The following is a 15,481-nucleotide window of genomic DNA, read 5'->3' on the forward strand; positions in this document are numbered from 1 at the left end:
TTTTCAGGATCATTACTTTTAAATACTTTTTTGAAACCTTCTAAATTATTATTATCCATATACTGAATGTAGAAGATTCATAGAAGTTGTTACAAAGAATCAATAACTGATTTTTTTTTAGTGCTTTAATCTTTCAATTCTTAAGGTAAGATTTAGGGATTTTATATCTTACGGTTTCATATTTTGGAATTGGCTATTATTACTTTTGAATACAAATTATTTTATAAATTTAGCAGAATTTAAAATTCACTTCTAATCAGGTTTCACCACTATATTATGTTTGCTAAAACTTTTTAACTGCATTTAAGTTTAATATACTGTATTTGATTTTCTGTACCTCAGTTGTCAACTAATTTTAACAAAAAGCTTTCTGAGTACTTAGGTAATTTTGTATAAACCTAGTTCATTAAACATATAGATGTGTTGAATCTTTATTTCTCTTAAATGTTTTGATACTGTTGATGAATTTAGTAAGATTTCAGTTTAAAATCACAAGTCTAAATCAATTACTCAGTATACCTATATTATGTTGATTTTGTTTATCAGTATACCTAATTCTGAATCTACAGACTAAAGACATTTTTTATGGAGACAGTTAATTACTTTCTCAGTTATCTGAGGTTCTTTCTTTTTTTTTAAAAAAAGAAATTTATTTATTTATGGCTGAGTTGGGTCTTTGTTGCTGCGCGTGGACTTTCTCTAGTTGTGGCTACTAGAGTGGGGGCTACTCTTCGTTGCGGTGCGTGGACTTCTCATTGTGTTGGCTTCTCTTGTTGTGGAGCATGGGTTCTAGGCATGCGGGCTTCAGTAGTTGTGGCGCACAGGCATAGTTGCTCTGCGGCATGTGGGATCTTGCCGGACCAGGGCTCGAGCCCGTGTCCCCTGCATTGGCAGGAGGATTCTTAACCATTGCACCATCAGAGAAGCCCTTGGCTGAGGTTCTTTATTGACAGATTTCTTCAGCAAGGAATCTCTGTAGCTATAGACCCAGACTGCCAGGCTGGATCTCATTTATTGTCACGTAGCCAGGGAGTCAAACACCAAACTTAAAAAGATGGGGTTGGCGTACCATCCATGTCTCTGAGGTTAAGTCTTCTGAAGTTCACTCATTTGTCGCTTTGGCATTGCTTTGAGTATGTAAATGTCTTCAAGTCCTATTCTGAAGACAAGGCTAGGGCATTTCATTAATCTTATATGGTAGGGTCACAACCTATAGATATTAAATGATATCCAGTTGAATTCTGCATATTACTCATGACTTTATCTGGTTTTGATAAGGGTTTGATGTTATTCAAATGAAAATGTGCAATTGTTCCTTTATATTTATGGCACCAAAATGTAGTTTTCCCATCTTCTTTAGCACAATGATACTCGCAGTGGTTAAGAAACAGAATAAAAATTTCATCTCCACCCTACCACAACTATTTTTCCTTTTGAAGAAAAACTTGCAGTGGAGTTCCTATACACACTATTGCTTATTTTCACACTAGCTTACTTTAACTTGCACACATTTTATTATAAGATATATAATAAATAATGTTATTTTATATTATAAAACCTCTTTGAACAGTATCCTCCATCCCCAACTTCTTTCAACATTTTTCCAAAACATTTGCCCTTCCAGTGCATGTACAAATGGTTAGTGTCCAAAAATGACCTTATTCATGGCTAAGGGTAGGAGATGTCGTATTAAGAAGAAACATATTTTGAAGTGAAATTTGAAGTACAATAAAAAGGAATCTATAAGTTTAAACAGAAGTACCTAGAAATATCTATATTTACCATTATATTCTCTTCTTTTTTTAAAATTAATTTATTTGGTTGCGCTGGGTCTTAGTTGCGGCAGGTGGGCTCCTTAGTTGTGGCTTGAGGGCTCCTTAGTTGCAGCTCACTGTCTTCTTGGTTGCAGCACATGGGCTCCTTAGTTGCGGCACACGGGCTCCTTAGTTGTGGCTTGCCGGCTCCTTAGTTGCAGCATGGGGGCTCCTTTGTTGTGGCATGTGAACTCTTAGTTGCAGCATGCATGTGGGATCTAGTTCCCTGACCAGCAGTCGAACCTGGGCCCCCTGCATTGGGAGCACAGAGTTTTAATCACTGTACCACCAGGGAATTCCCTATATTCTCTTCTAATTAAGCCTGTCTCTCAAGCAACAGATAATTTAAAATCTATTTTATTCTTTATGTTTTCTTTTTTATTTTATTTTTGTCATTTTGATTTATTTAGTGTTTGTCATTGCGTCAGTATTTTTTCTTGTTAGTACATTTGTATTCAAATACATTATTGAATAAAATAGGTTTCGTGGAGTGTCATCTGGGAAACTAAAGTATGCTATTTATTTGGATAGGTCATTATGATACAAAGACAAGTAAAAAGAGCACCTATTTTTAAAAAATTTTTATTAGAGTATAGGTGATTTACACTGCTGCATTAGTTTCTGCAAAAAGCAAAGTGTATCAGTTATACCTATACATATTTTAGATTCTTTTCCCATATAGGTCATTACAGAGTATTGAGAAGAGTTCCCTGTGCTATACAGTAGGTCCTTATTAGTTATCTATTTTAAGAGCACCTATTCTTTTTTTTTTTTTTTTTTTTTTCGGTACGCGAGCCTCTCACTGCTGTGGCCTCTCCCGTCGCGGAGCACAGGCTCCGGATGCGCAGGCCCAGTGGCCGTGGCTCACGGGCCCAGCCGCTCCGCGGCATGTGGGATCCTCCCAGACCGGGGCGCGAACCCACGTCCCCTGCATCGGCAGGCGGACTCTCAACCACTGCGCCACCAGGGAAGCCCAAGAGCACCTATTCTTAAGAAACTTGCAGTTTAATAGTCCCAACCATTGTTTCTAATATTATTTTTATAAGAAAAAATATGTAATAAATTCTAAATATATAATTTAAAAATTAGCTTTTGAAATGAAAAATGTATAGTAGTTAAAGACCACTTATATATGTTTTAATATTTTACATTGTCATTGATTGCTCTATTGAAGGTCAGACGTTGTAATTATTTGAATATCTGTTCTCTGTTTTCTCATCAAAATCATATTTTTTTGTTCAATAGCGGTTCTTATAGGCTACAGAGTATCCAAGAAACCCTTAAATTGTGAGCAGAATTATGTATATATGTTCATTTTCCAGAAAAAGAGTCTACAGTTGTTATTAGATTCCTAAAAAGGCATATTATTCCTAAATGGTTAAGAATTTATCCTTTCACATATATGAAAAAGTGAAGTTGACTCTTATGAATGTGACGTGAATAAGAAGTTTCTATTAAATGAAAGCTAGGTGAATTTCTGTTAGGATTGGAGGATATTTTCATCCTTAAATACACAGCCTCCATTAATGAAATTCCTTGATTATTATCTTAAAACCTTTAATTAATGGACATTTTATCTCTTACTCTGCTGAGCCACTAATTTAAAGTTGACTTTTTCGTTTTAAAAATAAGTATCAAAATTAATTCAAGCAAATTGTTAATAGGGAAATTTAAGGAATGTAAGACGTACAGAATTGGAAACTGAATTGACAGGAGTTCTGATATCTTGAAAGGACTCAATTCTTTATGGCTTAATTTAAAAAGTTCAAAAATGGTGGTTTTTATTTTAGAATATTAAGTTGTCTTCTAGAAAGAATATAGATTGGGTTCCAGTTTGCATAGTCTCCAAGAATATCTCATTCAAAAAATCCCAGATAGCAGATGTTAGCAAAATTGGAGGAGTAAGGGCCTTTGATAATGCTCATCTCTATAAGAACAAAGGGGAAACTGGCAAACGTTGTCAAAATCAGCTTTTTCAAAACCCTGGAACAACACATACACAGAGCTTCTGAGCAAGGACTAAGCTAACCAAGCAGAGATAGTGGCCACATACAACAAAGGATACAGACTTTCCAGAATTAGTTCCGAAAAGTCAGTAAACAAATGAACGGGGAACAATGATAACAAGAATAAGAACAAGAACAAGAACAACAACAAAAACCCAGCAACGGTAACAACAAACCCTGGAGGAGGGGAGATTCTTATTTACAGAGTTGGCACATTACTTAAAACATCTAGTTTTCAACAAAAAATTATGAGTAATGCAAAGAAACGAAGTATGGCTCATTAACAGGTGAAAAAGCAAGCATATCAAGATATACATAACTGAAGTCTCAGAAAGAGAGAAGAGAAAGGGAAAGAAGGAATATCTGAAGAAATAATGGCCCCACATTTCCCGAATCTTATGAAAAACATAAACCAACACATCCAAGACGCTCAACAAATTCTAAGTACGATAAACTCAAAGATACATCATAATCTAACTGTCAAAAGCAACAGTGAGAGTATCTTGAAAAGAGCAAGAGAGAAGCAATTCATCATGTACAAGGTATCCTCAATAAGATTAACAGTGATTTCTCATCAGAAACCATCATGTCCAGGAAACATGAAATACCATATTCAAAATGATGAAAGAAAAAGATTGTCTACCAAGAATTCTATATCTGGCAAAACCATACCTCAAAAATGAAGGATACATTAAGACAGTTCCAGATAAACAAAACTGAGAAAATTCATCACTAGCAAACCTGCCCTACAAGAAATAGTAAATGTAGTTCTTAAGGCTAAAAAGAAAACACTAGATAGTAACTAAAACCGTGAGAAGTAAAAGAGCACAGTAAAGGTAACTACATATGTAAATATAAAAGGCAGTATAATTTTTTTTTTTTTCGGTACGTGGGCCTCTCACTGTTGTGGCCTCTCCCGTTGCGGAGCACAGGCTCTGGACGCACGGGCCCAGCTGCTCCGCGGCATGTGGGATCTTCCTGGACCCGGGCACGAACCCGTGTCCCCTGCATTGGCAGGTGGACTCTCAACCACTGCGCCACCAGGGAAGCCCTAAATATTTTTTGATTATAACTTTTTCCCTCCTGATTTAATCGAGAACTGCATGAAGTAATAATTATAAATCTATGTTGATGGACATAAATGAATAAAGGTGTAATTGGAATGAAAATAAGAGCACAAAGGAGGGAATGGAACTGTATAGGATGAAAGTGTCTGTATACTATTGAAATTAAGTTTATATTAATCTGAGCCATATTGTTACAAGTTAAGATCTTAATTTTTATACTCAAGTGAGGAAATAAGAAAATAACCCCCAAAATATAATTTAAAAGTTACAAAGGGATTAAAGGGGTACACTAGAAAATATCTATTTAATGCAAAAAAGTCAATAATGGAGAAACACAAAAACAAAAAAGACATATAGAAAACAAATAGCAAAATTATAAACATAAATTTTACAGTAAGTCCCATACATATGAACGAGTTCCATTCCGAGAGCATGTTCTTAAGTCCAATTTGTTCGTAAGTCCAACAAAGTTAGCCTAGGTACCCAACTAACACAGTAGACTATATAGTAGTGTACTAAGTTATGTGATTGGGCATGCGAACGTATGTTTGCATCTTTGAAAGCTCACAACTTTTTCTTTTTTTTTCCTTAGGATTTAAATTTCATTTTATTTATCTTTCTTACAAATTTATTGAGATAAAATTAATGTACAGCACTGTACACATTTAAGGTGCATAGCATGATTTGATTTACATACATCATGAAATGGTTATCACAGTAAGTTTAGTGAACATCCATCATCTAATATAGATACAAAATTACAGAAATAGAAAAAAATTATTTTTCAAGGTTTAAATTTTAAATAATGAGTTTAAATATAGAGAATGTGTACATGGTACAGTATTAGCTTTTCACACTTTAAATTTGGTGAAAATAAGATGAATATTTTTTGTGAATGCCTACCTTGTTAGTTATTTTGTTTATTTGTCAAATAAATCGATTACTTAATGTAAAATCTGAGTTCTTTTTTTCATTTTTTAAGCTTTTTATTTTATATTGGAGTATAGCCAATTAAAAATGTTGTCACAGTTTCAGGTGCACAGCAAAGTGACTCAGCCATAAATATACATGTATCCATTCTTCCCCAAACTCCCCTCCCATCCACGCTGCCACATAACATTAAGCAGAGTTTCCTGTGCTATACAGTAGGTTCTTGGTTATCCATTTTAAATATAGCAGTGTGTACATGTTGATCGCAAGCTCCCTAACTATCCCTTCCCCCCATCGTCCCCTGTGATACCCATAAGTTCGTTTTGTAAGTCTGTGAGTCTGTTTCTGGTTTGTTTTTTGTTTTTTTTGTTTTTTTTTTTTTGCGGTACACGGGCCTCTCACTGTTGTGGCCTCTCCCGTCGCGGAGCACAGGCTCTGGACGCGCAGGCCCAGCGGCCATGGCTCACGGGCCCAGGCCCTCCGTGGCATGTGGGATCCTCCCAGACCGGGGCACGGACCCGTGTCCCCTGCATCGGCAGGTGGACTCTCAATCACTGCGCCACCAGGGAAGCCCCTGTTTCTGTTTTGTAAATAAGTTCATTTGTATCATTTCTTTTTAGATTCCGCATAAAAGGGTTATCATATGATATTTATCTTTGTCTGACTTACTTCACTCAGTATGACAATCTCTAGGTCCATCCATGTTGCTGCAAATGGCATTATTTCATTCTTTTTAATGGCTGAGGATTATTACATTGTATATATGTACATCTTCTTTATCCATTCCTCTGTTGATGGACATTTAAGTTGCTTCCATGTCTTGGCTATTGTAAACAGTGCTGCAGTGAACATTGGGGTGCATGTATCTTTTCGAACCATGTTTTTTTTCTGGATATATGCTCAAGAGTGGGATTGCAGTGTCATATAGTAGCTCTGTTTTTAGTTTTTTAAGTCACCTCCATACTGTTCTCCATAATGGGTATACCACCTTACATTCCTACCAACAGTGTAGGAGGGTTCCCTTTTCTCCACACTCTCTCCAGCATTTATTGTTTATGGATTTTTTAATGGTAACAATTTTGACTGGTGTGAGGTGATATCTCATTATAGTTTTGATTGGCATTTCTCTAATGATTAGCGATGTTGAACATCTTTTCATGTATTTGTTGGTCATCAGTATGTGTTCTTTGGAGAAATGTCTATTTAGGTCTTCTGCCCATTCTTTGATTGGGTTGTTTGTTTTGATGATATTAAGCCTCATGAGCTGTTTGTAAATTTTGGAGACTAATCCCTTGTCAGTCACATCACTTGCAAATATTTTCTCCTAGTCTGTGGGTTGTCTTTTCTTTTTGTTTATGGTTTCTTTTGCTGTGCAAAAGCTTTTGAGTTTAATTAGGTCCCATTTGTTTATTTTTGTTTCTACTTCCGTTATTCTGGGAGACGGATCAAAAAAGATACTGCTGCAATTTATGTCAGAAAGTGTTCTGCCTATGTTTTCCTCTAGAAGTTTTATAAGGCCCAGTCTCACATTAGGTCTTTAATCCATTTTGAGCTTATTTTTGTGTATGGTGTTAAAGAATGATCTAATTTCATTTTTTTTTACATGTAGCTGTCCAGTTTTCCCAGCACCATTTGTTGAAGAGACTGTCTTTCCACCACTGTATCGTTTTGTCTCCTTTGTCTTAGGTTATTTGACCATAGGTGTGTGGATTTATTTCTGTGCTTTCTATCCTGCTCCATTGATCTGTATGTATATTTCTGTGCCAGTACCACACTGTTTCGATGACTATAGCTTTGTAGTATAGTCTGAAGTCAGGCAGCCTGATTCTTCCAGCTCCGTTTTTCTTTCTCAAGATTACTTTGGCAGTTCGGGGTCTTTTGTATCACCATACAAATTTTGAGATTTTTTGTTTTAGTTCTGAGAAAAATGCCATTGGTAATTTGATAGAAATTGCAGTGAATCTGTAGATTGCCTTGGACAGTATAGTCATTCTGACAATATTGATTATTTCAATCCACGAACATGATATATCTTTCCATCTGTTTGGGTCTTCTTCAATTTCATCAGCATCTTATAGTTTTTGGAGTACAAGTCTTTTGTCTCCTTAGGTAGGTTTAATCCTAGGTATTTTATTCTTTTTGATGCAATAGTAAATGGGATGTTTCTTGAATTTCTCTTTCTGATCTTCCGTTGCTAGTGTATAAGAATGCAACAGATTTCTGTGTATTAATTTTGTAACCTGCAAGTTTACTAAATTCATTGATGAATTCTAGTCGTTTTTTGGTAGCACCTTTAGGATTTTCTATGTATAGTATCATGTCATCTTTAAACAGTGACAGTTTTACTTCTTTCCCAATTTGGATTCCTTTTTATTTCTTTTTCTACTCTGATTGCCATAGCCAGGACTTCCAAAACTATGTTGCATACAAGTGGCAAGAGTGGACAACCTTGTCTTCTTCCTGGTCTTAGAGGAAATGCCTTCAGCTTTTCACCATTGAGTATGATGTTAGTGGTAGATTTGTCATATATGGTCTTTATTATGTTGAGGTATGTTCCTTCTTTGCCTACTTTCTGGAGAGTTTTTATTGTAAATGGGTGCTGAATTTTGTCAAAAGCTTTTGTTACATTTATTGAGATGATTATATGGGGTTTTCTTTTGTTTATTTTTTTAACATTTTTATTGGAAAATAATTGCTTTACAATTGTGTGTTGGTTTCTGCTTTATAACAAAGTGAATCAGTTATGCATATACATATGTCCCCATATCTCTTCCCTCTTGCATCTCCCTCCCTCCCACCCTCTCTATCCCACCCGTCTAGCTGGTCACAAAGCACCAAGCTGATCTCCCTGTGCTATGCAACTGCTTCCCACTAGCTATCTATTTTACATTTGGTAGTGTATATATGTCCATATATACACTACCACTCTCACACATTGTCCCAGCTTACCCTTCCCCTTCCCCTTGTCCTCAAGTCTATGATCTAGTAGGTCTGTGTCTTTATTCTCGTCTTGCCCCTAGGATCTTCATGACATGTTTTTTCCTTTTAGATTCCATATATATGTGTTAGCATACGGTATTTGTTTTTCTCTTTCTGGCTTACTTCACTCTGTATGACAGACTCTACATCCATCCACCTCACTACAAATAACTCAATTTCGTTTCTTTTTATGGCTGAGTAATATTTCATTGTATATATGTGCCACATCTTCTTATCCATTCATCTGTCGATGGACACTTAGGTTGCTTCCATGTCCTGGCTATTGTAGATAGAGCTGCACTGAACATTGTGGTACATGACTCGTTTTGAATTATGGTTTTCTCTGGGTATATGCCCAGTAGTGGGATTGCTGGATCATATGGTAATTCTATTTTTAGTTTTTTAAGGAACCTCCATACTGTTCTCCATAGTGGCTGTATCAATTTACATTCCCACCAACAGTGCAAGAGGGCTGCCTTTTCTCCACACCCTCTCCAACATTTGTTGTTTGTAGATTTTCTGATGATGCCCATTCTAACTGGTGTGAGGTGATATCTCATTGTAGTTTTGATTTGTATTTCTCTAATAATTAGTGATATTGAGCAGCTTTTCATGTGCTTCTTGGCCATCTGTGTGTCTTCTTTGGAGAAATGTCTGTTTAGGTCTTCTGCCCATTTTTGGATTATGTTGTTTGTTTTTTTAATATTGAGCTGCATGAGCTGTTTATATATTTTGAAGATTAATCCTTTGTCTGTTGATTCGTTTGCAAATATTCTCTCCCATTCTGAGGGTTGTCTTTTCTTCTTGTTTGTAGTTTCCTTTGCTTTGCAAAAGCTTTGAAGTTTCATTAAGTCCCATTTGTTTATTTTTGTTTTTATTTCCATTACATTAGGATGTGGATCAAAAAGATCTTGCTGTGATTTATGTCAAAGAGTGTTCTGCCTATGGTTTCCTGTAAGAGTTTGATAGTGTCCAGTCTTACATTTAGGTCTCTAATCCATTTTGAGTTTATTTTTGTGTACGGTGTTAGGGAGTGTTCTAATTTCATTCTTTTACATGTAGATGTCCACTTTTCCCAGCACCACTTATTGAAGAGGCTGTGTTTTCTACACTGTATATTCTTGCCTCCTTTATCAAAGATAAGGTGACCATATGTGCGTGGGTTTATTTCTGGGCTTTCTATCCTGTTCCATTGATGTATATTTCTGTTTTTGTGCCAGTACCATACTGTCTTGATTACTGTAGCTTTGTAGTATAGACTGAAGTCAGGGAGACCGATACCTCCAGCTCCGTTGTTCTTTCCTAAGATTGCTTTGGCTATTCGGGGTGTTTTGCGTTTCCATACAAATTGTGAAATTTTTTGTTCTAGTTCTGTGAAAAATGCCAGTGGTAGTTTGATAGGGATTGCATTGAATCTGTTGTTTGCTTTCGGTAGTATAGTCATTGTCACAGTGTTGATTCTTCCAGTCCAAGAACATGGTATATCTCTCCATCTATTATTTGTATCATCTTTAATTTCTTTCATCAGTGTCTTATAATTTTCTGCTTACGGGTCTTTTGTCTCCTTAGGTAGGTTTATTCCTAGATATTTTATTCTTTTTGTTGCAGTGGTAAATGGGAGTGTTTTCTTAATTTCACTTCCAGATTTTTCATCATTAGTGTATAGGAATGCCAGAGATTTCTGTACATTAATTTTGTATCCTGCTACTTTACCATGTTGATTGAGTATCTCTAGTAGTTCTCTGGTAGCATCTTTAGGATTCCCTATGTATAGTATCATGTTGTCTGCAAACAGTGACAGCTTTACTTCTTCTTTTCCGATTTGGATTCCTTTTATTTCTTTTTCTTCTCTGATTGCTGTGGCTAAAACTTCCAAAACTATGTTGAATAATAGTGGTGAGAGTGGGTAGTGTTGTCTTGTTACTGATCTTAGTGGAAATGGTTTCAGTTTGTCACCATTGAGGACGATGTTGGCTGTCGGTTTGTCATATATGGCCTTTATTGTGTTGTGGTAAGTTCCCTTTATGCCTACACTCTGGAGGGTTTTTTGTCATAAATTGGTGTTGAATTATGTCAAAAGCTTTCTCTGCATCTACTGAGATGATCATATGGTTTTTCTACTTCAGTTTGTTAATATGGTGTATCACATTGTTTGATTTGCATATATTGAAGAATCCTTGCATTCCTGGAGTAAACCCCACTTGATCATGGTGTATGATCCTTTTAATGTGCTGTTGGATTCTGTTTCAGAGTATTTTGTTGAGGATTTTTGCATCTACATTCATCAGTGATATTGACCTGTAATTTTCTTTCTTTGTGACATCCTTGTCTGGTTTTGGTATCAGGGTGATAGTGGCCTGGTAGAATGATTTTGGGAGTGTTCCTCCCTCTGCTATATTTTGGAAGAGTTTGAGAAGGATAGGTGTTAGCTCTTCTCTAAATGTTTGATAGAATGCGCCTGTGAAACCATCTGGTCCTGGGCTTTTGTTTGTTGGAAGGTTTTTAATCACAGTTTCAGTTTCAGTGCTTGTGATTGGTCTGTTCATATTTTTGATTTCTTCCTGGTTCAGTCTCGGAAGGTTGTGCATTTCTAAGAATTTGTCCATTTCTTCCAGGTTGTCCGTTTTAGTGGCCTAGAGTTGCTTGTAGTAGTCTCTCAAGATCCTTTGTATTTCAGCAGTGTCAGTTGTTACTTCTCCTTTTTCATTTCTAATTCTATTCATTTGCGTCTTCTCCCTTTTTTTCTTGATGCGTCTGGCTAATGGTTTATCAATTTTATCTTCTCAAAGAAAACAGCTTTTAGTTTTTTTTGATCTTTGCTCTCGTTTCCTTCATTTCGTTTTCTTTTATTTCTCATCTGATCTTTATGATTTCTTTACTTCTGCTAATTTTGGGTTTTTTTGTTCTTTCTCTAATTGCTTTAGGTGTATGGTTGGGTTATTTATTTGAGATGTTTCTTGTTTCTTAAGGTAGGATTTTATTGCTATAAATTTCCCTCTTAGAACTGCTTTTGCTGCATCCCATAGGTTTTGGGTCGTCATGTCTCCATTGTCATTTGTTTCTAGGTATTTTTTGATTTTCTCTTTGATTTTTTCAATGATCTCTTTGTTATTAAGTAGTGTATTGTTTAGCCTCCATTGTTTAGCCTCCATATTGTATTTTTTACAGATTTTTTCCTGCAATTGATATCTAGTCTCATAGCATTATGGTCAGAAAGGATACTTGATACGATTTCAATTTTCTTAAATTTACCAAGGCTTGATTTGTGACCCAAGATATGAGCTATCCTGGAGAATGTTCCATGAGCACTTGAGAAGAAAGCATATTCTGTTGTTTTTGGATGGAATGTCCTATAAATATCAATTAAGTCCATCTTGTTTATCATTTAAACCTTGTCTTTCCATATTTATTTTCATTTTGGATGATCTGTCCATTGGTGAAAGTGAGGTGTTAAAAGTCCCCTACTATGATCGTGTTACTGTCGGTTTCCCCTTTTATGGCTGTTAGTATCTGCCTTATGTATTGAGGTGCTCCTATGTTGGGTGCAGAAATATTTACAATTGCTATATCTTCTTCCTGGATTGATCTGTTGATCATTATGTAGTGTCTTTCTTTGTCTCTTGTAATAGTCTTTGTTTTAAAGTCTGTTTTGTCTGATATGAGAATTACTACTCCAGCTTTCTTTTGATTTCCATTTGCATGGAATATCTTTTTCCATCCCCTCAGTTTCAGTCTGTATGTGTCCCATGTCTGAAGTGTGTCTGTTGTAGACACCATGTATATGGGTCTTGTTTTTGTATCCATTCAGCAAGCCTGTGTCTTTTGGTTGTAGCATTTAGTCCTTTTACTTTTAAGGTAATTATCAATATGTATGTTCCTATTACCATTTTCTTAATTGTTTTGTGTTTGTTATTCTAGATCTTTTCCTTCTCTTGTGTTTCCTGTCTAGAGAAGTTCCTTTAGCATTTGTTGTAAAGCTGGTTTGGCTGTGCTGAATTCTCTTAGCTTTTGCTTGTCTGTAAAGTTGTTACTTTCTCTGTGAAATCTGAATGAGATCCTTGCTGGGTAGAGTAATCTTGGTTGTGGGTTTTTCCCTTTCATCACTTTAAATATGTCCTACCACTCCGTTCTGGCTTGCCGTATTTCTGCTGAAAGATCAGCTGCTAACCTTATGGGGATTCCCTTGTATTTTATTTGTTGTTCTTCTCTTGCTGCTTTTAAAATTTTTTCTTTGTATTTAATTTTTGATAGTTTCATTAATATGTGTCTCGGCATGTTTCTCCTTGGATTTATCCTGTATGGGACTTTCTTTGCTTCCTGGAGTTGATTAACTATTTCCTTTCCCATACTAGGGAAGTTTTCAACTATAATCTCTTCAAATATTTTCTCAGTCCCTTTGTTTTTCTCTTCTTCTTCTCGGACCCCTATAATTCGAATGCTGGCACGTTTAATATTGTCCCAGAGGTCTCTGAGACTGTCCTCAATTCTTTTCATTCTTTTTTCTTTATTCTGCTCTGCCATAGTTATTTCCACTCTTTTATCTTCCAGGTCGCTTATCTGTTCTCCTGCATCAGTTATTCTGCTATTGATCTCTTCTAGAGAATTTTTAATTTCATTTATTGTGTTGTTCATGATTTTTTCTTCTTTCTTTAGTTCTAAGTCCTTGTTAAACGTTCCTTGTATTTTCTCCATTCTATTTCCAAGATTTTGGATCATCTTTACTATCATTATTCTGAATTCTTTTTCAGGTAAACTGCCTATTTCCTCTTCATTTGTTAGGTCTGGTGGGTTTTTACCTTGCTCCTTCATCTCCTGTGTGTTTCTCTGTCTTCTCATTTTGCTTAACTTACTGTGTTTGGGGTCTCCTTTTCACAGGCTGCAGGTTTGTAGCTCCTGTTGTTTTTGGTGTGTGTCCCCAGTGGCTAAGGTTGGTTCAGTGGGTTGTGTAGGCTTCCTGGTGGAGGGGACTAGTGCCTGTGTTCTGGTGGATGAGGCTGGATCTTGTCTTTCTGGTGGGCAGGTCCACGTCTGGTGGTGTGTTTTGGGGTGTCTGTGACCTTATTATGATTTTATGCAGTCTGTCTGCTAATGGGTGGGGTTGTGTTCCTGTCTTGCTCGTTGTTTGGCATAGGGTGTCCAGCACTGTAGCTTGCTGGTCGTTGAGTGGAGCTGGGTCTTGGCGTTGAGATGGAGATCTCTGGGAGATTTTTGCCGTTTGATATTACGTGGAGCTGGGAGGTTTCTTGTGGACCAGTGTCCTGAACTTGGCTCTCCCACCTCAGAGGCACAGCCCTCACACCTGGCTGCAGCACCAATAGCCTGTCATCCACACGGCTCAGAATAAAAGGGAGAAAAAAGAGAAAAGGAAAAAAGAAAAAGGGAAAATAAAATAAAGTTAAATTAAATTAAAAAGTTATTAAAATAAAAAAATAATTAAAATTTTTTAAGTAATTAAAAAGAAAGAAAACAGCCAAACCAAAACAAAAATCCACCAGTGATAACAAGTGCTGAAAACTATACTAAAAAAACACATAAACAAACAAAAAAATGGACAGACAGAACTCTGGGACATATGGTGAAAGCAAAGCTATACAGACAAAACCACACACAGAAGCATATGCATATACACTCACAAAAAGAGAAAAAGGAAAAAAAAAATATATCCTTGCTCCCAAAGTCCACATCCTCAATTTGGGATGATTCGTTGTCTATTCAGGTATTCCACAGATGCAGGGTACATCAAGTTGACTGTGGAGATTTAATCCGGTGCTCCTGCGGCTTCTCGGAGAGATTTCCCTTTCTCTTCTTTGTTTGCACAGCTTCTTGGATTCACCTTTAGATTTGGCCCCACCTCTGCATGTAGGTTGCCTGAGGACGTCTGTTCTTCGGTAGGACAGGTCAGGGTAAAGGAGCCGCTGATTAGGGGGCTCTGGCTCACTCAGGCCGGGGGGTGGGGGGTGGGGAGGGGACGGAATGCAGGGCGAGCCTGCTGCGGCAGAGGCCGGTGTGACGTTGCACCAGCCTCAGTAGCGCTGTATGTTCTCCCGGGGAAGTTGTCCCTGGATCACGGGACCCTGGCAGTGGCGGGCTTCACAGGCTCCTGGGAGGGGAGGTGTTGTTAGTGACCTGTGCTTGCACACAGGCTTCTTGGTGGCTGCAGCAGCAGACTTAGCATTTCACATCCATCTCTGGTGCTCACCTTGTGGCCCAGCATGTGGTCAGTCCTGGGGAATGTTCCGTGTGCACTTGAGAAGAATGTGTATTCTGCTGCTTTTAATTTAATGCTCTCTAAATATCAATTAAGTCCACCTGTACTGTTTCATTTAAGATCTGTGTTTCCTTATTGATCTTCTGTCTGGATGATCTGTCCATTGATGAAAGTGGGGAGTTAAAGTCCCCCACCATTATTGTGTTACTGTCAATTTCTCCCTTTATGGCTGTTAGTATTTGCCTTGTATATTGGGGTGCTCCTATGTTGGGTGCATATATATTTACAAGTGTTATATTTTCTTCTTGGCTTGATCCCTTGATCATTATGTAGTGTTCTTCTTTGTCACTTATAACAGTCTTTATTTTATTTTATTTTATTTATTTATTCATTTACTTTTGGCCACACCTCGCGGCATTTGGGACCTTAATTCCCCGAATTCACACCCCCTGCACTGGAAGCACCGAGTCTTAACCA

The 15,481-nt window shown here is 36.9% G+C and overlaps 1 protein-coding gene across 12 annotated transcripts in view; it reads left to right on the forward strand.

The window, feature by feature from the left end:
• The window catches only part of CASK (calcium/calmodulin dependent serine protein kinase), a 387,942-nt gene that overhangs the window by 75,680 nt on the left and 296,781 nt on the right, over positions 1 to 15,481 (forward strand). The window lies entirely within an intron of this gene.

The sequence above is a fragment of the Pseudorca crassidens genome, chromosome X (assembly GCF_039906515.1).
Source record: "Pseudorca crassidens isolate mPseCra1 chromosome X, mPseCra1.hap1, whole genome shotgun sequence".
Lineage (NCBI taxonomy): Eukaryota > Metazoa > Chordata > Mammalia > Artiodactyla > Delphinidae > Pseudorca > Pseudorca crassidens.